The sequence below is a fragment of the Curcuma longa genome, chromosome 1, assembly GCF_044706935.1.
Source record: "Curcuma longa cultivar G26 ecotype Majalengka, Jawa Barat chromosome 1, ITB_CL_G26_1.1, whole genome shotgun sequence".
Lineage (NCBI taxonomy): Eukaryota > Viridiplantae > Streptophyta > Magnoliopsida > Zingiberales > Zingiberaceae > Curcuma > Curcuma longa.
The window spans coordinates 6,501,095-6,526,658 of NC_133861.1; the positions used below are offsets into that span (position 1 = coordinate 6,501,095).

The 25,564-nt window shown below is 36.9% G+C and overlaps 1 pseudogene; it reads right to left on the reverse strand.

Moving 5' to 3' along the window:
- Positions 1-23,030: 23,030 nt before the first annotated feature.
- LOC141823243 ((3S,6E)-nerolidol synthase 1-like) lies at positions 23,031-25,564 on the reverse strand (annotated as a pseudogene).

Genomic DNA, 25,564 nt, shown 5'->3' on the forward strand with positions numbered 1-25,564 from the left:
CAGGGTCGAGGCCGAGGTCGAGGCCGGGTGAGACCGAAGTTGAGGCCAAGTGAGGCCGAAGTTGAGTAAAGTGAGGCCGAGGCCGAGACTGAGGTCGAGGCCGGTTGAGGCCGAAGCTAAATAAGGTGAGGCCGAAGTTGAGTATAGTGAGGTCGATGCTGAGATTCAAGGTTGAGGCCGAGGTCGAGGTCGGATGAGGCCGAAGTTAAGTAAAGTGAGGCCGAGGCCGAGACCGAGGTCGAGGCTGGATGAGGCCGAAGTTAAGTAAAGTGAGGGCGAGGTCAAGATCAGGGTCGTGGCCAAGGTCGAGGCTGAGGTCGAGGTCGGGTGAGACCGAAGTTGAGGCCAAGTGAGGCCGAAGTTGAGTAAGGTGAGGTCGAGGCCGAGACCGAGACCGAGGTCGAGGCCGGGTGAGGCTGTTGGGATGTATACAAGAATCCTAGCTATCTATGTAAATAAACATTCTGAAATGAGAATTATTCTTTGGTCAATGTTTGCATTTAGTTTTTATGCAAGTGTCCACTTAATCTATATTGTAGATAAACATGGTGTGCGGAGTCACACACAGAAGACCATGTTATCAGTTCCTTATAGATTATAAACAGTGTTCACAACCAAGATGGATTGGACAAACCATTGGACTGGTTGTAGTGTAATTTGGTCTTAGTCTGTCTTGACTATAGAATTACACTAGTACACTTAGTGTGTATTGAGCAGGACCACCTGAGGATTGTTCGATTTATACTGACTATATAATCGAACTAAACCTCTGTTACTATCGATGTACATGCTCTTAATCCCAATATAATAACAAACACATGTACTTAGTATATACTTCTTTGATTCATCAACGGGTGAGATTTAGAGCGATAGATCAAAAGGCCCGATGAGTTGGGAAGTAGTATTATGTACATGGTGTGTTGTTGATTATAGAAGGAAACTGTGTCCTATGATCTAGGCTGATGATGTCCCCTTGAGGAGCTCATAAAGGATTATCATGTAAGCCCTGCAGGCGGACTTAGTTCCACATGATAACAAAGGTTGAGTGGTACTACTCTTGGATTAGAAGTTAATTAGATTCGAGTTGTCAGTAACTCATTTGATTAACGGACATACGATATCTTAAACACAGGGAGATTAATGTACTTATAGTAAGAAGGAGCCCATATTATAATATGGGATTGGTGCGGTAGTGCAATAATAACTCTCTAGTGGAATGAGTTATTATTGATGGACTTAAGCTGTGTGTTCAGGAGGAACATGGGAAGCTTAAGCCCATCGGGAGGCCAAAACCAATTCCTCCTCGAGGTCCCTACTGTAGCCTCTGGAAATCCTCGAATCCACCTAAGGAAGAATTCATGGAGACCTTCGGAAGAATTCTTGAAGACCTCTCGGAGACCTTCGGAAGAATTCTTGAAGACCTCAGAAGACCTTGGAAGACCTCCGGATGAATTCTGAAAGAATTCTGAAAAGAATTCTGTGAGAAATTTCGGATAGGAAATTCTATTTATAAAAGAAAATTTCTGGAATTTTATTTAGAATTTTTCTGGGAAAAATTCGGATAAGAAAGAAATTTTTTATAAGAATTTCCGCTAAGAAATTTCGTCTCTTCTCGTACAAAATTTTATTATAAAATTTTGTGAATTAATTTTGTTAAATTAACAAAATATTAATTATGGAATCTCGCTAAATATTAGCGAGATATAATTAAAAAGATTTTGTTAAAGATAAGAACAAAATTAATAAAATGGAAATTTATTAAAAAGATAACTAATCTTATCCGATTAGATTTTATTAGATTTATTCTAATAAAATTTTATAAAAAGATTTATTTCTAAATAAATCTGGATAAGATAAGATTATTAGAATCTTTCTAATAAAATCTTATAAAAGATTTATTTCTAAAATAAATCTAGATAAGATAAGTTTATTAGATTGCTTTTAATAAATTTTTCTTAAAGATTCTATTAGAACTTTTCTAACTGAATCTGGATAAGAAAATTTATTAGAATCTTTCTTAAATTTCCATGATGGCTTGGCTATATAAAAGGAGGTTTAGAGGAGGCTTTGGAACAATCTAATCTCCTTGTTTTCCTCCTTGAAGCCGGCGGCAACAAACCTCCTCTCCTTTCCCTTTCTCCCGCCGCCCACCCTCTTCTCTTCTCCTCTTTAGGGCCGGCGGCCACAAGGGCTTCCTCCTCCTCTTCTAATTCCTCTAGGGCCGGCGCTCCCTTGGTGGCTTCATCCTCTTAAGGCCGGCGGCCAAGAAGAAGAAGGAAAGAAGAAGAAAGAAAGGAAGAAAAGAAGGTTGGTTGCTAGTTTCCTTGCCATCGGAAGAGAAGAGTTTTGGTGGAGATATCTCGAAGGATCGTTGTCCACACAACGTTCGAGAAGAGGAGAGGACATACAGCAGAAGATCAAGAGGTTATCTTCTTCCTCTAAGGCATCCCGAAGAAAAGGTATAATTTATTGCTTTCCGCTTTAAATAAATTATTTCCTTTTATCTTGGATCCTGTAAACCAAACACAAGAGCCCAATGATCTTAATGCGTTGATCAAACCTTGGTTTGATCAACTATGAGGGCAACTTAAATCCGTTTCTGGAAAAAAATTTTGTTCTGCAAGGATTTACCGGAACGGATTTCCTAGTGTTTCCCAACAATGGTATCAGAGCATTGGTTAAGGGCTCTGTGTGTTTGGTTTCAGTTTTACATGCACTTTTATAAAATTAGGCAAAATAATAGTAGGATGTGCAAATAGAATAACTCTTTGGTTGCAGGCATCCTAGGTTCCAACTATTATGGCCTAGAAAAATTTTATGATGTGATGTGTGTGTTTGGATCCCTCGGGTATGTCAAGATTGATTCTGTTGTATAATTTTTAATTTACTAAATCTAGATTATATGTAAACTCCTTTGTGGAGTATAGAATCGATAGATGTAAATTATTTTAATTTATTATTCGATCTAGATTCCTTCGTGGAGTATACGATCGATAGAGTAAATTATTTTAATTTACTGTTCGATCTAAAGAACATATAAACTCCTTTGTGGAGTATAAGATCGATGGATGTAAATTATGTAAATTATATGTTGCGACTTCTTCTTGCGTGGTGAGAACCGGATGCGCAGCGGAACAAGGAAGACGCGACTAAGTCAAAGGGAGGCTTCTTGAAGAACGGCGGATATTGAAAAGGCCATAATAGTTGAAAAAAATTATTTTCCATATTTTTATTGCTTATTCTTTATGCTGCTCTTTATTATATCCCTTGTTTTTATGTAATTGCATACTATTTCTTTTATGCATAGAATTACATAGGTAAAACCCCTAAGGATTTGTCTAGAGGGACATTATGGGTACATTATTAAGGAGTTCTTAAAATTGGTTTTGTCTAAGGAAGTGGTTGATTGAATCATGAGCATTGCAGCGGAACTTAAAACTTTCATACATGGTAATGTTGTATTCATATGCAATAGCAAACTTTATTAATAAACCTTTCTAATTCCAACTTAAGTCATGCATGTCTGGGTATACTAATTTTATTTAATAGAAACCTTAGTATATTATTCTTATCTGTAAATAGTAAACATGCAATTATTAGATTCAGAATCTAGAACGGTAATAGGATCGTTCTCTGCCAAGTCACTGCCACACACATACTTGCCTTCCTGCTGCTTCCCATTCCTTAGTAACCTTTAGTTTGATCTGCAACATAAGAAAGTAAGACTATAAGCACGAATGCTTAGTAAGCTTCTTTCCTACTCACAAAATCAAACGTCACGTAAGCATGAATATTCATAGCTTAACTAAATCACATAACACATGCATACATAATAACATTACATCAATCATATACTTGATTAAACCTTAACATTAAATCAAGTATGTTAAACATGAACTCATCTTAGCATTTCATAAGCATATGAATCATAAACTCATCTTTCATTAAATCATGTGCATAAACATTTATGATGCATTTTGAAAACATATCATATAATAGTTAAACATAATCATTTCATCATTGTTTGGGGTCCCCGACTTGTACCCATTCATTATTTGCGCGCATTCATTCCAAGTCAGTACGAGGTAGCCAAAACTCGACTACTAGGATCCTAGGTCTTCACTTCCGTCCTTCGACCTAGGGATCCCTTGTAATCCGAGGTAGCTAATCTCGACTACTTGGTAACTAGGTCTTCACTTCCGTCCTTCGACCTAGGGGCGTTCTTAAGGTGCCCATCCCTTGGATCCCCTTCACTTCCGTCCTTCAGGGTCCGGTACAAGCCATGCCTTAAAGTAAAATAATGATGTACATGCTTTCTTTTCATTTTCATCATGAATGTTCCATAACGTTTCTTTATCATAACATAATGAACATTCATGCATCATTTCATTACATTTCATATAGCATGTTACATCATAGCATATTCTCATTTTATAGCCTTGGCATGAAATAGAAACATAACATTAGCATGGTTAGCGTTGTTGAAACCTTTATTCAACCAAAACCATAATTCTCATAAGGTTGGTCAAACTTATAGGTTTCCTTTACCTTGTCATATAAACTCATTTCATTTAAAACCTACACATGTTAAGTTACACTAACCATAGTAAATCTTGCTTGAAACCCAAACCCAGCGAAACCCTAATTGCCTAGGGTTAGCCGAATCCTTATAGGGTTCTTAGGCTCTTAGCCTAAACCATAAACCTTAAACTTTCATACTTCATCATAAACATCATTAACTAGGGTTTGCAACTATGGTTGAGTTTAAAGACTCAACTCTTTCTCCTTTATCATGTTTAGGCCGAAACCTAACCTAGGTTAAGTTGAACCACATAACCTTAATCCATCATGATAAATCATACATCAATACAAAACAACCTTAGTTAGGTCTAAACATAAATCAAACCCTAACTTCATTGCTCATAATTCATGGATAGCATATCTTTTCATAGTGACTATTCTTTAACATGATATCACTTAGAACATAATCTTAACATGGTATAGAGTCATTGAGCATAACATCATAAAACATTGCACCATGGCATTGGGTAAAGCTTTATTACATAAACATGCCCACATATACTTCATGGATCATAAGACATCCTCTAAACTTCCTTAATCATTTTAGTTATCATTCATAACATAATCAATCATAGATGTCCAAACTTAATCCAACCCAATATATTATTCTTTAAATTTACCGACATTTAGGAATCCATGTAATCCATCCAATGATCGATTGAACTCCATAATTTCTTTTTCACAGAATGTCATGTAATCGATTAAGAGATCAATTAATCTTTTGATCAAGTGATTGTCGTAATCCATTTCTCACAGAAAGTTATGTAATCAATCAGGAGATCGATTACTTATTACCCTGATCGATCGAGTGATCGATTACTGATCGTAACCCTTTCCTCATTAAGTCATGTAATCGATCAAAAGACCGATTAAGTTCCTTTCTAACCGATCGTATGACCGATTATACCCCGTACTCTTTTTCCTCAGTAAGCATAGTAATCGATCGAGTGATCGATTATACTCAATGTAATCGATCCAGTGATCGATTTGTGTCCCTTTTAATCGATCCATAGATCGATTACTTATACAGTGGCTTTTCCAGAGAGCATGGTAATCGATCGTGGAATCGATTACGCTCCTTAATCGATCCATTGATCGATTATTTAACGTAAATTTCCTTCTCATTAAACCTAATAATCGATCATTAGATCGATTACGCCTCCTTGTAATCGATCCATTGTTCGATTACATGTTCCCCTACTCGATCAAGAGATCGATTAACCATGTAAACCTCGTTCAACCGAAATTACTATTTTCTTCCAGTCGAAGCTACTAACATGTTCATATCTATCCATGTTCATCCGAAACTACTAACATGTTCATACATATTTTCCATACAACAAATAAACGAAACATGAACTTCATACATGCAAAACAGGAACTTCATACGTGCAAAACATGAACTTCATTCACACAAACGTTAAAACTATTATGTTGCAGGTGAGGGAAACTTACATTGGTTCTTGAGTTTCTAGAGGTTATACCCTAAAAGAAGATGTAGCCCTTCCCGTAAAGTCTCCTTGATCTCCTTAAATCCTCCAAGCCCTTGCCCTAGATCTCCTTCCTTGAACTTGTTGAGGGAGAAGCCTCCAAGACCTCTCGGCCAAGGAAGAAAAGAGAGGTAGAAAGAAGAGTTTCGGTGGAAATGAGCAAGAGGTGGGATTTCGGTGAGGAGAGGGGCTTATATGGAGAGTTAAAAGGGAGTTACAACTCAAATTGGTAACTTCTTTCTTAAATCCTCATAACTCTACGTAGTAAAGGCACCAAGTGTCTCTTCGTATGGTCATATTTCTTTAGCCTTAAGTAACATTTCTCTTATCATTTTCATAATCAAAACATGCTAGATCTAGTGGCTAACTCATGTTTCTTTTGGGTTTGCTTCTTCCTTGAGGTCCAAGGTTCAATCCTTGGCACCTCCATTTCTTTTCCCTTTTCTTTTTGCAAAACCCACATAAGGTAGCCCTTCAAGAGTTATGTTTTCTTTTTACTCACCCGGAGCCCATTAAAACTTCTACCATTCAAATCCCATGTGAGGCCCATTAATAGCAACATTTTCATGTCTTATGCTATCCTTCATATAGACCCGTTCAATATCTCGGAAAATATTGAAAGGATTTTACCGGGTGTTACATCTAACTTAGGTGAAGATTCTACTCTCACCCATCATGTGTATGATCTACTTCAACTTCCATTAGTATAACAATCCTCATCTTCATCATGTTATACTTGTAAATTTTTCTTCCATCTTTATTGATCACATCTGTTCTTACATACTTCAACCTACTCTACTTAGAAGTTAGACAAATCGTTATCGCTTCTACCAAGGCAGACGTCAAAGCGATAGTAAGTAAAAACCTTATTTGCAAAGTCCTGACATGATCGTCCTGAGGTGGATCAAGAACTATTGGAGAAGGGTTCTCCGGTATCTCATCAGGATCTTCTACAGTCTCTTCTAGGTCCTCATCCGGATCTTTTTCTTCATCATCCTCTTCAAGATTCTGTTCTACCTCCATTTGATCCTCAACCTCCTTAGGATCGTCCTCAAAGATTTCCTCAGGGTCCTCTTCTATCTCAGGATCCTCCTCAGACACATATTCCATAATTTTAACTCCTTCTTGTAATGCCCGCCTTTACGTGGCCTAGACGGACGCTACATTTTTTTTCTTTCATTCATTCATACATATGAATCATGAGCATTGCAGCGGAACTTAAAACTTTCATACATGGTAATGTTGTATTCATATGCAATAGCAAACTTTATTAATAAACCTTTCTAATTCCAACTTAAGTCATGCATGTCTGGGTATACTAATTTTATTTAATAGAAACCTTAGTATATTATTCTTATCTGTAAATAGTAAACATGCAATTATTAGATTCAGAATCTAGAACGGTAATAGGATCGTTCTCTGCCAAGTCACTGCCACACACATACTTGCCTTCCTGCTGCTTCCCATTCCTTAGTAACCTTTAGTTTGATCTGCAACATAAGAAAGTAAGACTATAAGCACGAATGCTTAGTAAGCTTCTTTCCTACTCACAAAATCAAACGTCACGTAAGCATGAATATTCATAGCTTAACTAAATCACATAACACAAGCATACATAATAACATTACATCAATCATATACTTGATTAAACCTTAACATTAAATCAAGTATGTTAAACATGAACTCATCTTAGCATTTCATAAGCATATGAATCATAAACTCATCTTTCATTAAATCATGTGCATAAACATTTATGATGCATTTTGAAAACATATCATATAATAGTTAAACATAATCATTTCATCATTGTTTGGGGTCCCCGACTTGTACCCATTCATTATTTGCGCGCATTCATTCCAAGTCAGTACGAGGTAGCCAAAACTCGACTACTAGGATCCTAGGTCTTCACTTCCGTCCTTCGACCTAGGGATCCCTTGTAATCCGAGGTAGCTAATCTCGACTACTTGGTAACTAGGTCTTCACTTCCGTCCTTCGACCTAGGGGCGTTCTTAAGGTGCCCATCCCTTGGATCCCCTTCACTTCCGTCCTTCAGGGTCCGGTACAAGCCATGCCTTAAAGTAAAATAATGATGTACATGCTTTCTTTTCATTTTCATCATGAATGTTCCATAACGTTTCTTTATCATAACATAATGAACATTCATGCATCATTTCATTACATTTCATATAGCATGTTACATCATAGCATATTCTCATTTTATAGCCTTGGCATGAAATAGAAACATAACATTAGCATGGTTAGCGTTGTTGAAACCTTTATTCAACCAAAACCATAATTCTCATAAGGTTGGTCAAACTTATAGGTTTCCTTTACCTTGTCATATAAACTCATTTCATTTAAAACCTACACATGTTAAGTTACACTAACCATAGTAAATCTTGCTTGAAACCCAAACCCAGCGAAACCCTAATTGCCTAGGGTTAGCCGAATCCTTATAGGGTTCTTAGGCTCTTAGCCTAAACCATAAACCTTAAACTTTCATACTTCATCATAAACATCATTAACTAGGGTTTGCAACTATGGTTGAGTTTAAAGACTCAACTCTTTCTCCTTTATCATGTTTAGGCCGAAACCTAACCTAGGTTAAGTTGAACCACATAACCTTAATCCATCATGATAAATCATACATCAATACAAAACAACCTTAGTTAGGTCTAAACATAAATCAAACCCTAACTTCATTGCTCATAATTCATGGATAGCATATCTTTTCATAGTGACTATTCTTTAACATGATATCACTTAGAACATAATCTTAACATGGTATAGAGTCATTGAGCATAACATCATAAAACATTGCACCATGGCATTGGGTAAAGCTTTATTACATAAACATGCCCACATATACTTCATGGATCATAAGACATCCTCTAAACTTCCTTAATCATTTTAGTTATCATTCATAACATAATCAATCATAGATGTCCAAACTTAATCCAACCCAATATATTATTCTTTAAATTTACCGACATTTAGGAATCCATGTAATCCATCCAATGATCGATTGAACTCCATAATTTCTTTTTCACAGAATGTCATGTAATCGATTAAGAGTAATCTTTTGATCAAGTGATTGTCGTATTTCTCACAGAAAGTTATGTAATCAATCAGGAGAGATCGAATGATAATCTTTTCGATCCAATGATTGATCGAGTGATCGATTATACTCAATGTAATCGTATCGATCCATAGATCGATTACTTATACAGTGGCTTTTCCAGAGAGCATGGTAATCGATCGTGGAATCGAACGCTCCTTAATCGATCCATTGATCGATTATTTAACGTAATTTCCTTCTCATTAAACCTAATAATCGATCATTAGATCGATTACGCCTCCTTGTAATCGATCCATTGTTCGAACATGTTCCCCTACTCGATCAAGAGATCGATTAACCATGTAAACCTCGTTCAACCGAAATTACTATTTTCTTCCAGTCGAAACTACTAACATGTTCATATCTATCCATGTTCATCCGAAACCACTAACATGTTCATACATATTTTCCATACAACAAATAAACGAAACATGAACTTCATACATGCAAAACAGGAACTTCATACGTGCAAAACATGAACTTCATTCACACAAACGTTAAAACTATTATGTTGCAGGTGAGGGAAACTTACATAGGTTCTTTAGAGAATTTCTTTTACCCTAACAAGAGAAGGTAAACCTTTACTTAGGACCTCCTTGGTCCTTCTCCTTACTCTCCCTAAAGCCTCCTAGCCTTTGCCCCTTGGTCCTCTACCTTTGGAAACTTGGTTGATGGTGGAAGCCTTCCCAAACCTCTCGGCCACAAGGGGAAGAAAGGAGCCTTAAGGCTCTCGGCCAAGGAGCAAAGAGAGGGAGAGAAAGATGTTTTCGTTGAGGAGAGCCAATCCAGATTTGGTGAGGGAAGAGGCTTTATAAAGGGAGTGAAGTGAAGAGTTACAAATCAACTTGATAACTCTTCCATTAATTTCCCATTAACTCTTGTAATAAAGCACATATGCCTCTTCACTTGCTTGTAATGCCTTCATGATGAAGAAAACCTCAAAACAAATTCATGAAGCTTCGGTGAGGAAGAGAAGTAAAGAGAAAAGGAGGTTACAAATTTATATTTGTAACTCCTTTCTTCATAGTAAATGAATGGGGGGTGATGTCTCCTATGTCCCATTACTCTTAAATACATTTTCCCTTATGCCTCTATTAAGATATTCTTGCTAGAACTTGTGGCTAACTCATGCTTCTCCTAGGCTTGCCACTTAAGGTCCAAGGTTCAATCCTTGGCACCTCCTTTCTTTTCTTTTTATTTTTAGGCAAAGCCCACATGAGAATAAGCCCATCAAAGTTATCCATTATATAAGGCCCATTTTTCTTTTCTTTTTGTCATTGGCTAAGTCCACATAAGGGAGAAGCCCATCTTGAAGTCATTCAACCCATAGAACCCATTAGGATAAATCCTACTAATGGTCCATTAAGGTTTTATCCATTAAAAGCCCATTTAGTATTTAGAACCCAATTAAGGTTAAGATGAACTCTACTAGGCCTCCATTAGGGATCTACTCCATTAAGAGCCCATTAGTATTTTATCCTAGATTATTTTCTATAATCTTAGCTATCCTCCATATAACCATGTTCAATATTTATAAAATATTGAAAGGCTTTTGTGGGGCATTACAAATCTACATTGTCCTCTCCTTAGAAAACCATAGGGGAGGAGTGTAAGGTTGATACCTCGGATGCACAAGTCACAATGGTGGTCGTTGTTCTGGACGTCGTTTAGGGACCTATGCCATTCGTGGCCCCCTTGGTTCTTGTCGAGTTCTTTGTACTTCCTCGATATTGATATATTTTTCCGCTCGAGCAAAAAGTGAATCGTAATCTCTAGGAGGTTTCTCTGATAAATATGAAAGAAATCTCCTTCTCACAATCCTTGGGAGAAAGCCCTCGTCAGGATATCGAGCACAATCGAGGGGATTTCTCACGCAGATTAAGTAAATCATTGAATGTATTGTCGTAGAGACTCTTGTGGCTTTTGTTTAAGATTAAACAAACTAAGAGGGGTGGGAGTATACCTCTTGAAACTAGAGAAATATTGCAAATACAATGCCGCAAAATCATCAAAAGATCTCACGGATCCCGATCATAACAGATTGAACCACTGTTGAGTTGGCCCTATTAAGGTGGTGAGAAAGACCCGACACACACCCTCTATGTATTAGTGTAACAAGGCTGCATTCTCAAAATGACATAAATGGTCTTCAAGATTAGCAGAACCATATACTCAGACATGTGCGAGGGTCAAAAATTTTAAGACAATTCTTCCTTCAATATATCTTCTAAAAAGGGCATTTGATGAGCAACCCCTCTTTTGGCAGATGAGGGCCTACTGTGCTCGTTGCAGGTGATCGATTATCTAGTTGGTAAGCAATAGGTATTTGTAAAATGGACTCATTATTGATTGACCCTTTTAAAGGCGATGTGTATAAGTATCTCCCCTGGAGATTTGTGCTTAATATATTGGTGCAACTGCTAGCGATCCTTCAATGGGGGCCGCTTCTTTTACATCTGGGATACGGGGAGCTCTCTCTTGTCGTAAAGTTTCTTTAAAAATGATGGCCACAAAATGAGAGAGATTTTCTCGAACGATCTGATCTCTAACCCCCACCATGACATTGGGCCAAAGAGGCCAAAATGACTCAGTTGAGCCTTCAGACTATTGTTCTACAATCACTTTTCTGATTTTAAGCCATCATGACTTTTTGTAGGATATTCTCATAGAGGGTGCCAATTTGATGGCATTCTTTTCGCTTGCTCGGGCTTCTACTCTCTAGAACCTATATTTGTCCCTCAGAAATCCGAGATCCAATTGCTTGAGATATAAAGAACATTAGGGTTGGTCGGCTCTACCGGCGTAGCCACTCTAACACTCAATCGGTATCGAGTTAGAGAAGACAAAAGTCTCATCGAGATGCAAAGTAAAGAGAAGAATACTAGACGAAAGAACGAAAGCGTTATTGGAGAAGAATCGCCTCTGCGCAAGAAGAAACTCATCCCTCTCTTTTGCCTTCTCCGATGACTATATAGTTGGCGAAAAAGAAATCTCCACGTGAGAAGTCATGCACTTCTCTATTATCATAATGAAGGCCGATTAGGGGACTAGATCCGATTCGACCGTTGTTATAGGAATTTCCTTGTAAGTTGCCACATGTCTACTAACTATTCGTCTACCATGCAATTAGGGGATCAGATTCGACCACAGCTATTGAAAGATGCACATAGGTCGCCGGGAGTCAAAGTTGAGTACTAGATTGGTCAAGTAAATGGTCCCAGGATGCATCTCCCCAACCGAAATGAGCATTAGTGCCCGGGTATGCCGATATAAAGAAATAACTTTAGTACCCTGGCATGTAAATTTGGAGATGCCCATAGGTGCTCAGGAACTCCTATTTGAAGATGCCAGTTAGTGTTTGGGGATGCCAACCTTTAGTATTTGGGAATGATTCTTTAAAGACCCCAGTGGGTGCTCTGGTGCCAACCTTCGATGCTCGAGAATGCTTCTTCAAAGACGCCAGTTGGTGCTCAGGGATACCAACATCTGGTGCTCAGGAATGTCCATTTGAAGCCAACCCATGTGCTTGGGTCTATAGCGTGTCCGAGCATTGGGTCGGGTGCTTAGGGATGTAAGGCGTTCGACATCAAGTTTGGTCAATCTAAAAATAAGACCTACTACTCAAGAAATGATCCGGGTACCATCAGTCTAATTATATATAGATGATTACAAAATAACATCCTTATATCTCTATTACTCGTATTGGTTCCTGATGTGGTGGATAACTATTGGTGTGCGTTTGGTTGAGGGTCATCGATGATTACCTTGGTTTGGTTCAGGGTCAAGGGAATAAAATATAATCTAATGTTGTTTGGTTTAATCCTAGGTAATGAGACAAAACCTTGTTTGTTTGAAGGTTTTAATATATTACTTACTTTGACATTTACTATATTACCCCTAATTCAATTATAATTATTTTTTACAACTAAATTAATTTGATATTTAATTATTTTTAAAATTAAATTAAATTATTATTCTTAATTTTATCATTTAAATTATTTTTAAATTAAAATTAATTTGACATTTACTATATTATCTTTTTCATCTAATTTTGTGGAGAAAAGCTAAAAGTACAATTAAAGAAAAGGATATATCACTTTTGCAAGCTCCAATTGCAGAAAGGAACTGAAGCAGAACTAAAATAAGAAAATAAAAATCACAGAAAAGACCTAACCGTAGGGAAACCAAACAGACAAACTTCTTCGAGTCCAGCTAATTCATTTATGCAACCAAATGTAATTAACAACCAGTCCAAATTAATCACGTAGCTGCTGATTCAAGGTTGGAACTCGAGAGAAATCGACCCAAATCAACGAAATCGAAATGAAAACGAAGGTACCAGATCCAAGCACACAACTTGCGTTTCCGGACACAAATTCTCACAAACAAGAAGAAAAACAAAAAAGGTCGCACCTTTGCGTTGGGTAAAGGCGCCCCGGCTGGACTCCAAGAAGGAGACGCCTCCAATCTTTCCCGAAAGCAGCAGTTTGAGCGTCATCTTCGCAACTCGCACTACCTTCCACTCTGCAAATTATAGGAGGTTGGAGGAGGGATAAGACGAAGGGGGAATCTCGAATTGCAACGAGCATAGCGCGGTGGATGCTCAAAATATTATACAGCTACTCCGTCAGTGCTTCGGCCCCTTTGCCTTCGACCACTGGAGTTGGGGTGGCTACAGTGTCGTATTCGGTTGTGGTCTACATAAAATCATACTGTTACACACCTTTCTTGATCGGGGACGGGAGTCACTGACGGAGGGTTTCGTCGTAGGTTGAAGGGTAATTTTTTAAAGAAAATTATCTTAACCCCGGAATCAAGAAAAACCTCCGTTTTCCTTGGTTTTCCAATTCCGGATTGGATGCCCTTTTTTGCTGACGTATGTTGACGTGTCAGGCATGAAGCATTATTTGAGAATCGTCGATCACCTAAATCAAACAAGGTTTTGATTGATAACTTTGAATGGATAACCAAAGTAATCATAGATTACCCCCAACCAAACGCACCCTTGATTTCATTATTCATGCACAAATATTAGAAATAATCCTCTACAACCTATTGATTCGATAAAATACCAGGAGATAAATAATCAAACTCGACTTTTGAAAAAAATGACGCAGTCGTAAATTCTCATTGATAAAAAACAAACATGTGTTTAAGGACAAAATAGATGAAAGTAACCTATTGATTCTGTAGAATACCAAAAAATAAGAAAGTAAAACTCGTCGTTCTTGAAGGAGACAACGACTGACTCCACAAGATCAATCTCACTCTAATAGCAACTAATACAGTGGATAACTATTGATTTTTTTGATTCGCGCGTAATTATCAAAAATAATCTTTTAAACCTATTGATTCAATAGAATACTAGAAAATCGACAACCAAACTTGATATTTGGCAAGAAATGGCACGGTTGCAAATTCTTATTAATCAAAACCTAAAAATCTTAAAACAACTAAATATGTATTTAAATAGACTCAGTTTAACATTGCAAAGACAAAAACATCCTCAAAATTCTGACTCAACAAAAATAATAAAAAGATTAAAATTATTCTTTTTTTCCCGCATCATTCTTCCTATGGTGGAGAAAATTCACCCTTGAATTATTGGTCATTCATCATCAGAAGCGTTTTCAAAGTAATGTAGTCTTCTCCATGTGATGTAGCCGAAAGCTATTGAAACTATTGATTTCACAAATATCCAAAATAATCTTTTACAATCTATTAATTCAGTAGAATACTACAAAATAGGAAAGCAAAACTCGTTCTTGAAAGAGACGGAAGTTGACTCCATAAGATCAACCTCGCTCTAAAACCAATTGATGCAACGAATAACTATTGATTCTATTAATTTGTGCATAAATGCTAGAAACAATCTTCTACAACTAATTGATTCAGTAGAATACTAGGAAATAGAAAAGCAAAACTCGTCTTTCCCAAGGAAGGAGACAACGGCTGACTCAACAAGATCAACCTCTCTCTAATACTAGCTGATGTAACAGATAACTATTGATTTCATTAATTCGCACATGAATACCAAAAATAATCTTCTACACCCTATTGATTCAGTAGAATACCAAAAAATAAGAAAGCAAAACTAGTCATTCCCAAAGAAGGAGACGGCGACTGACTCCACAAGATCAACCTCGCTCTAATACCAACTGTTGCAGCAGATAACCATTGATTTTGTTCATTCATGCACGAATACTGAAAATAATCTTCTACAACCTGTTGATTCAGCAGAATACTAGAAAATAGGAAAGCAAAACGCATCGTTCTTGAAGAAGGAGATGACGGCTGACTCCAGAAGATCAATCTTGTTCTGATACCAACTGATGCATCAGATAACTAATAATTTCATTGATTAATGCATGAATATCAAAAATAATTTTTTACAACATGTTGATTTAGTAGAATACCAAAAAATAGAAAAGTAAAAAATCATCATTCCCAAAGAAGGAGATGACAGTTGACTCCACAGGATTAACCTCACTCTGATACCAACTGATGTAATGGATAACTATTGATTCCGTTGATTCATGCACAAATACGGGAAATAATCTTCTACAACCTATTGATTTAGTAGAATACCAAGAACTATGAAAGCAAAACACGTCGTTCCTAAAGAAGGAGACGACAGCTGACTCTACAAGATCAACTTTGCTCTAATACCAACTGATGTAGCGGAGCAACTAATGTACCGGATAATTATTGATTCAGATTCATGCATGAATACAGGAAACAATCTTCTACAACCTATTGATTCAACAGAAAACTAAGAAATAGGAAAGCAAAACATGTCATTCCCAAAAAAGGAGATGACACTCCACAAGATCAATCTCGCTCTGATATCAACTGATGCAGCGAATAATTATTGATTGCAGTGACTCATACATGAATACCGAAAATAATCTTCAATAATTTATTGATTCAGTAGAATACCAGAAAATAAGAAAGCAAAACACGTCATTCCCAAAGAAAAGACAATGGCTGACTCCACAAGACTAATTTTGCTCTGATACCAATTGATGTAGTAGATAACTATTGATTCCATTGATTAACACATGAATACCAGAAATAATCTTCTTAAACCTATTGATTCGATAAAATACAAAGAGATAGACAATCAAACTTGGTATTTGGGAAGAAATAGTGAAGCTATAAATTCTTATTAATCAAAAATTAAAAATCCTAAAACAACTAAACATGTGTTTAAATAGACTCAAGATTCTAACATTGCAAAGATGAAAATACCCTCAAAATCCTAACTCGATAAAAATAATAATAAAAACTAAAATTGCTCTTTTGTTCTCGCATTATTCTCCACATGTTGGAGAAAATTCATCTTTAAATTGTTGGTCTACTTTAGGCCTAAGCCCTCATGGTTTTGTTATTGGACTCTACCCAAAAGGCCTCATTCAAATGGAGATATCTTCCATCCTTTAAAACTCATGATCTTTTTCATATGTTTTAGATGTAGGACTATGTTTGTACTCTTTTCCATGTGTTTTAAAAAGTCCTAGTTGGGCACTTTCTGTCTGGTATTTGGTCCTCTTGATTCAAACACAGGAGCACCCACTTCCTATGTTTAAGGTTCAACCCACATGGTTAAAGATGGATCATAGCTCTTCCGGCAGTTAGTCCGATGAAGAGCGGTCTCTCCGCTCTGATACCATTTGTTAGTACCGATGGAATCAAAATATTTCTACAATGGCATGATATCTTCCACTTTAAGTCTAAGTCCTCAAGGTTTTGTTCTTAGGCTCTACTCAAAAGGTATCATTCCAATAGAGTTATCTTTCATACTTTAAAATCCATGATATTTTCTATGTGTTTTAGATGTGAGACTATGTTTGCACTCTTGTAACCCAACAATATCATCATCAAAAGTGTTATCGATGCATTATTGTCTTCTTGGTGTGATGCAATGGAAAGCTATTGAATCTGTTGATTAACACACAAATACTAAAAATAATCTTCTACAATCTACTAATTTAGCAGAATACTAGGAAATAAGTGTTGGGTTGCAAGGGTACTGCAAACATAGTCCCACATCTAAAGTACATGGAAAAGATCATGTGGTTAAAAGGATGGAAAGTATCTCCATTGGTATGAGACCTTTTGGGGAGAGCCCAAGAACAAAGCCATGAGGGCTTAGGCCCAAAGTGGACAATATCATACCATTATGGAGATATTTTGATTCCATCGATTTTAACAAGTGGTATCAGAGCGAGATCGCTCTTCATCGGACTAACCGTCGGATGAGCCATGATCCAGATCTAACCATGTGGTTTGAACCTTAAACAAAGGAAGTGGGTGCTCCAGTGTCTGAATCAAGGATCAGACACCAGGTGAGAAGTCTTAGTAGATCGGGTGGACCGAGGGGCAAAAAGTCCTGGTGGGTCGAGGATTCAGAAATCAAAAACGATGTTAAGGGGGGCTTGTGGTCCTTTGTTTGAGGGTGTGATTGTTGGGTTGCAAGGGTGCAAACATAGTCCCACATTTAAAGTATATGGAAAAGATCATGGGATTAAAAGGATGAAAAGTATCTCCATTGGTATGAGATCTTTTGGGGAGAGCCCAAGAACAAAGTCATGAGGGCTTAGGCTCAAAGTGGACAATATCATACCATTGTGGAGATATTTTGATTCCATCGGTACTAACAATAGGAAAACAAAATTTATCATTCCTGAAGAAAGAGATGACGACTAACTCCACAAGATTAGCCTCACTCTGATACCAACTGATTGATACAGTAGATAACTAGTAATTTCGTTGATTCATGCATGAATACAGAAAATAATATTCTACAACATGTTGATTAATCAGAATACTAGAAAATAGAAAAGTAAAACTCATCCTTCCCGAAGAAGGAGACAGTGGTTGACTCAATAAGATTAATCTTGCTCTGATACCAACTGATACAGTAGATAACTATTGATTCCATTGATTCATGCATGAATACTGAAAATAATCTTCTACATTCTATTGATTCAGTAAAATACCAAAAATAGAAAAGCAAAACTCGTTCTTGAAGAAGGAGACGACGGTAAACTCCACAAGATCAACTCACTCTGATACCAACTGATGCTGTGGATATCTATTAATTCCATTGATTCACGTACGAATATCAAAAATAATCTTTTAAAATCTATTAATTCAATAGATTACCAGGAGATAAGCAATCAAACTCAACTTTAGGAAGAAATAGCATGGTCGCAAATTCTTATTGATCAAAAACTAAAAATCCTAAAACAACTAAACATATGTGTTTAATAGACTCAAGACTCTAACCTTGCAAAGACGAAAATATCCTCAAAATCTTGGATTGACATAAATAATAAAAAAAAATAAAATTATTCTTTTATTCCTGCATCATTTGTAACGACCCGGCCCCTCGGCCCCTTGGGCGGCCCAACTGGCGGCCCCTTGGCGGCCCCTTGGCGGTTCCTTGGGCGGCCCAACTGGCGGCCCAACTGGCGACCCCTTATGTCGTCAACCGACGACCCTCGGCCGTACCGTTACTCACTAGGTCTTCCCACCCCTAGCAAGTGGATTTTTGCCTTCCCCAGGATTCGAACTCTAGACCTTCAGGTTAAGTACTAGAGTTTATGAATCTTGGTAGCCAAGTGAGAAGCTGTTTAATAGACTCAAGACTCTAACCTTGCAAAGACGAAAATATCCTCAAAATCTTGGATTGACATAAATAATAAAAAAAATAAAATTATTCTTTTATTCCTGCATCATTTGTAACGACCCGGCCCCTCGGCCCCTTGGGCGGCCCAACTGGCGGCCCCTTGGCGGTCCCTTGGGCGGCCCAACTGGCGGCCCAACTGGCGACCCCTTATGTCGTCAACCGACGACCCTCGGCCGTGCCGTTACTCACTAGGTCTTCCCACCCCTAGCAAGTGGATTTTTGCCTTCCCCAGGATTCGAACTCTAGACCTTCAGGTTAAGTACTAGAGTTTATGAATCTTGGTAGCCAAGTGAGAAGCGCTCACTTGGCTATAAGGATTCATAAACTCTAGTACTTAACCTGGAGGTCTAGAGTTCGAATCCTGGGGAAGGCAAAAATCCACTGTCCAGGGGTGGGAAGACCTAGTGAGTAACGGCACGGCCGAGGTCGTCGGTTGACGACATAAGGGGTCGCCAGTTGGGCCGCCAGTTGGGCCGCCCAAGGGGCCGAGGGGCCGGGTCGTTACATTAAAAGGCGCCTTTTTATTGTAACGACCCGGCCCCTCGGCCCCTTGGGCGGCCCAACTGCGGCCCAACTGGCGGTCCCTTGGGCGGCCCAACTGGCGGCCCAACTGGTGACCCCTTATGTCGTCAACCGACGACCCTCGGCCGTGCCGTTACTCACTAGGTCTTTCCACCCCTAGCAAGTGGATTTTTGCCTTCCCAGGATTCGAACTCTAGACCTCCAGGTTAAGTACTAGAGTTTATGAATCCTGGTAGCCAAGTGAGCACATAAGGGGTCACCAGTTGGGCCGCCAGTTGGGCCGCCTAAGGGACCGCCAGTTGGGCCGCAGTTGGGCCGCCCAAGGGGCCGAGGGGCCGGGTCGTTACATCATTCCCTATGGGTGAGAAAACTCACCCACGAATTGCTAGTCATATCATCATCAGAAGCGTTATCAAAATATTATTGTCCTCTTAGTGTGATACAGCGAAAAGCTATTGAAATCGTTGATTTGCACATGAATATCGAAAATAATCTTTTATAGCTTGTTGATTCAGTAGAATACCAAGAAATAGGAAAGCAAAACTCGTCGTTCCCGAAGAAGAAGACAGCGGTTGACTCCACAAGATCAACCTCACTCTGAAACCATCTTATGCAGCAGATAACTATTAATTTTGTTGATTCATGCATGAATATCAAAAACAATCTTCTATAACCTATTGATTCAGTAGAATTCTAGGAAATAGGAAATCAAAACTCGTCTTTCTCGAAGAAGGAGACAGCAGCTGACTCCACAAGATCAACCTCGCTCTCATACCAACTAGTATAGCGGATAACTATCAATTCTATTGATTTAAGGACAAATATAAAAAAATAAGTTCTACAACCTATTGATTCAGCATAATACTAGAAAATAGAAAAACAAAACTCATCGTTCCCGAAGAAGGAGATGGCAACTGACTCCACAGATCAACCTCACTCTAATATCAATTGATGCAACAGATAACTATTTATTATGTTGATTCGAGCACTAATATCAAAAATGATCTTCTACAACATGTTGATTCAGCAAAATATCAAGAAATAGGAAAGCAAAACTCATCATTCCCGAAGAAGGAGACAAGCAATTGACTCCGTCGATCAACCTCGCTCTGATACTAATTAATGCAACAGATAATTATTGATTCTGTTGATTCAGGAACAAATATAAAAAATGATCTTTTACAAAATGTTGATTCAGTAAAATATCAAGAAATAGGAAAGCAAAATTCATCATTTCCGAAGAAGGAGACAAACAACTGACTTTGCAAGATCAACCTTGCTCTGATACCAACTGATGCAATGGATAACTATTGATTTTGTTGATTCACACATGAATACTGGAAAATAATCTTCTACAACATATTGATTCAGCAGAATACTAAGAAATATAAAAGCAAAACTTGTCATTCCCAAAGTAGGAGATGGTGGTTGACGCAGCAGATAACTATTGATTCCATTTATTCACGCACGAATTCTAGAAATAATATTCCAAAATTTATTGATTCGATAGAATATCAGGAGATAGACAACCAAACTCGATGTTTGGGAAGAAACGATGCAGTTACAAATTTTAGAACAGTCAATTTGGGTTAGGCCTATTGAATTGGTTTGCCCTGTCAAATAATTTAAGTGGTTGGGTTGAAATTTTATCAACCCATTTCAAGGTGGATCTAGATGGGCTGGCCCACCTAAGCCACAACCTGCATGAGTCGGTCTATAGTGGACTTAGGTTAGCACGCGGATTGAGAAATTTTTTTCTTCAAAAATTTAAAATCAAAGTGGAAAACTTAATTGGTTCATGGGCTTAGCTCGTCTAATTCGCAACCCAAACTTAAATTTTTTAATATATATACATTTAATCCGGGCACCCCAAAAATAAAAATTCTAATCTTTTATAGACTTTTTTATTTTTTGATGGGCTCACGGGTTGACCTGCCTAACCCATAACTGCCCTTGAGTTGGATTGAATTGAAGATTTTTTAACCCATCCTACCTTGCCATAATGAGTTTTTGATGGGCTCACCTTGTCAAAGGTTGACTCATTTGACCGAACTAGCAAATTCTTATTGATCTAAAATTAAAAATTCTAAAACTTTTAAGACTCTAACATTACAAATACGAAAATGCCATATCAAAATTTTGAAAATGTCATCAAAATTCAAACTCAATAAAAATAATAAGACTAAAATTACTATGCTTCTCTAGAACTCCATAAATAGTTTTCAATGCTATTTATCTTATTCGTGAATTATCTATAAACTAAATTTCCATATAACAGCTACGTTATCTTGTTGCGAAAGATTTATTAACTTGGTATATATATTGGATATAATTATATTGGTTGTTGTGTTATGTACGTATAAAATAAATGCCTTTATTATTTACAACAGTATTCCATTAATTTTGGTATTTAAAAACCTCCATTTTTTCGACTATAGGTGGATCAAAATATTTTATTATTTTTCTTGATATTTTTTATGATTTACTTAAATTTGTTTAATGCGTCCATTCGATTTGATATTCATGGGGATTTTTTTAGTGATTGTTTTCCTTAATATATACATTGCTAAAATTCATTGCTAATTTCAAACTTTTAAGATTCTAACATTACAAATACGAAAATGCCATATCAAAATTTTGAAAATGTCATCAAAATTCAAACTCAATAAAAATAATAAGACTAAAATTACTATGCTTCTCTAGAACTCCATAAATAGTTTTCAATGCTATTTATCTTATTCGTGAATTATCTATAAACTAAATTTCCATATAACAGCTACGTTATCTTGTTGCGAAAGATTTATTAACTTGGTATATATATTGGATATAATTATATTGGTTGTTGTGTTATGTACGTAAAAAATAAATGCCTTTATTATTTACAACAGTAATACCATTAATTTTTGTATTTAAGAACCTTCATTTTTTTCGACTATAGGTGGATCAAAATATTTTATTAATTATTTTTCTTTAATATTTTGTATGATTTACTTAAATTTGTTTAATGCATCCATTGGATTTGATATTGACGGAGATTTTAGTAGTCATTGCTAAAATTCATCGCTAATTTCAATTTTTTTTTTTTTGTAATGTTAGATCCTAGATCATATTCACGAAACCAACTAATGGTCATATCAATCGATCAAGTATTAATTAATCTTGACCATATCTCTAATTAAGTTGAGGTTGAATCTTAATTGCAATTAATTATACCAACTATAAGATTTAATTGGGTGAATTGATGACTTAATTAGTTTAGACTTAGATTTTAGGTATAACCAACCAACTTAACTAGTTCCAACTATCATGTGCCCATTACATGTGTATAGAAAAACAACTCATCATCAACCAACACAATTATTGATATTTTATACGACTTGGAAATGACTCATCCAAGACATTTATCAATGTTTAAATTGTGATATATATCCAAAGAGATTACAAATTAAAATTAATTTGTTAACATAGTTTCATGCTAAAATTTAATATGATATATAATTGACATATTGGAAAATCATTTGATTGACCAAACAAAACGAAGGGGAACATTTATACAATACATAATGAATTTTTAATAGCTAGCATTAACTACTAACCTTGAACATTTTAGATATATATGAGGTGTTTAAATTTCTTTAAACAACAATAACTTTATATACTCCTCAAGCATGGGGAGGTTATGCTCTTTGTTGTAGTTGTACATCACCCTCACCATCCTCGCAATATTCAAACAAGCCCTCACAAAATCTTGAGAGAACGTTGAGGTCGATGAACCGAAGCTTTCAATATTGTTGAGCTCCTCCCATGCTTCATCTATCATTTGCATCACTTTTTCCCTTGCAACTTCCAACGACCAATGTGGGTTCTCCTTCATCATGCAAACCAACAATGAGCCATCCCTCCCATTTTGTTTTTCATCCTAATTATGATACACGATAAATTCATCATCCTCTCATTAGTACGTATATAATCATGAAAATTAGAAAACTATCAACCTTTGCACTTCCCAAGTCATCCCAAAGACGAAGAATTCTTGCAGGACAAGATATAAGGCTCGGGAAATCGCAAAAATCATCCTTTCGCACGATGCCCTAATAGAAAATACATGTGCATTAAGAGAGCAGGAACACCACAAGTAATTGTGGCAATCTTCATGTAGTCATCCATTGTCGGGACTTGGTCTTTTGACAACCATTTTGCTTCCACTAAAAATGCATTGCTTAATTGTATCCACTACAAAACAAAGTTATTTTTTAATCAAATTTCAGAGATAATACAAACCCTAAAACATATTTTACAAAAAGGAATAACAATTCATACTGATTTCTTTAGATATTCGATTGGATTCCATCCATGTTCCTTGAGCATAATCTCGGCAATCTCATTGATAGTGTTATTTAATGCCTTGAAGCATACCCTCATGTAGTTGGGAAGTGAATCCATTGAAGAGTGATCCCATCTACAATGGCCATAAAAGTCATTAACAATTATCTCACTCTAAATAAAATTGTGATCCTAATATTAGTTGGTGAAATAAACATGACTAAGTACCTTTTGATGGCCTGTACAAACAGATGGAGATCGTCAATAGATCCTTCCACATCAAAAATATCATCAAGAAGATAAACAAATGTAATAATCTTCGAGAGAACAATCCTATAACTTGAAAATTTAGGATTTGGTAGGATTGTCATTGTCCAAGTGAACCACTTCAAGGACTGATCCCGAGCAAACCCTAACTCTTGGCCCAACCCTGACTTCTTCCACCAACTATATACATATACGTCTATAATCAAACAATAAATCAATCAAATAATAATTATGACTTTAAATGAATCAAATATTTGTAAGCAAACTTGGTGTTCAACATAAATCATTAAATTAATAAATAACCTTTAATAACTCATTAAGCTATATAAACAAGCTTGAACACATATATATTTAGTTTATTAATGCTAAAGAAACTCTTATGTAATTTAGAAATAAATAAAGAAACTTTTAAAATAAAAATAAATAAATTTATAATATCAAGCTCACTAATTAGTCAAATAAACTTAAAAATATAAAAGTTTCAAACCAAGTTCAAATCAAGCTCAAATTAAGCTCAAACTCTTTAAAAAAAAATCAAGCCAAGATTGAATGATTTTTTTATCAGTTTGATTCATTTTAGACTCAACTTAATTTGATTCAATTATTTTATCAAACGAACTTGAATATCACAAAGTTTGAGTTTGACTTGTTTATAGTCCTAGCAAAAATTAGCCAAAACTAAAGCTATACCTTGTGACTTCTTTTAGTTCCTTTTGATGCAGTGACTGGAGCATGGCGAAATCCATCTCCCCCAATTCTCGAACATTATAATCGTGATAGAAGTTGTGACTATCGAGAAATTGCCTGGCTCTGAACCTCTGCAAGGTCATATGAGATGGAGCCTCCAGCACTTGTTCAATAGCCACTGCAAACTCTGGCCCCAAAGATGCCATGTAGGACCTGAGGTGATGGCTACTGAATTCCTTGGCTCTGTAGAGTATTAATTCCCCACCAGTATTCAAATTCGATGCTTCAAATAGACTCATCAGTCCATTCATCTCCTTGCTGAGAGATGCCATGAACTCTCCTCTACCATCATGGAACCTGTACAGCACATCTACAGAGATAGAGAAGAAGGAATTATATTAATTAAACCCATTTCACCATGCAATACAACGTAACAAACCGCAGTTACCTGTCGATATGGGGTATCGAGCTTGTCTCAGTAACCGAAACAAAAGGGCCACTTCCACAATGCTGCTGGCTTCCCCATCGGCGATGGTGAATCGCTTGTCGTATAAAGAATGCATCTTGGCTTGAATCTCTTCTTCGAAATGGTAGTCGATGGCGAGCTTTGAAGGGAGTCTATGAACAGCAAGGCCTCCTTGTCTCCTCTTGTCTTGTCAAACATCCTCCTCACTTGGCTCAGCCGGTCGCTGTGCCTCAGGCACAAACTCTCCTGCATGCATGCACGCACAGAATTAAACCAGCAGGCCACGAACCAATTAATATGAGAATTAGCTTGTGTACTGGCCACTCACTTGATCTTCATAGATGTTGGGACTTCATGATTCGCTGCTTCTGCAACTGCAGCGGCCTCGCGATGTGATTACTGCTAGGGTTGGTGTT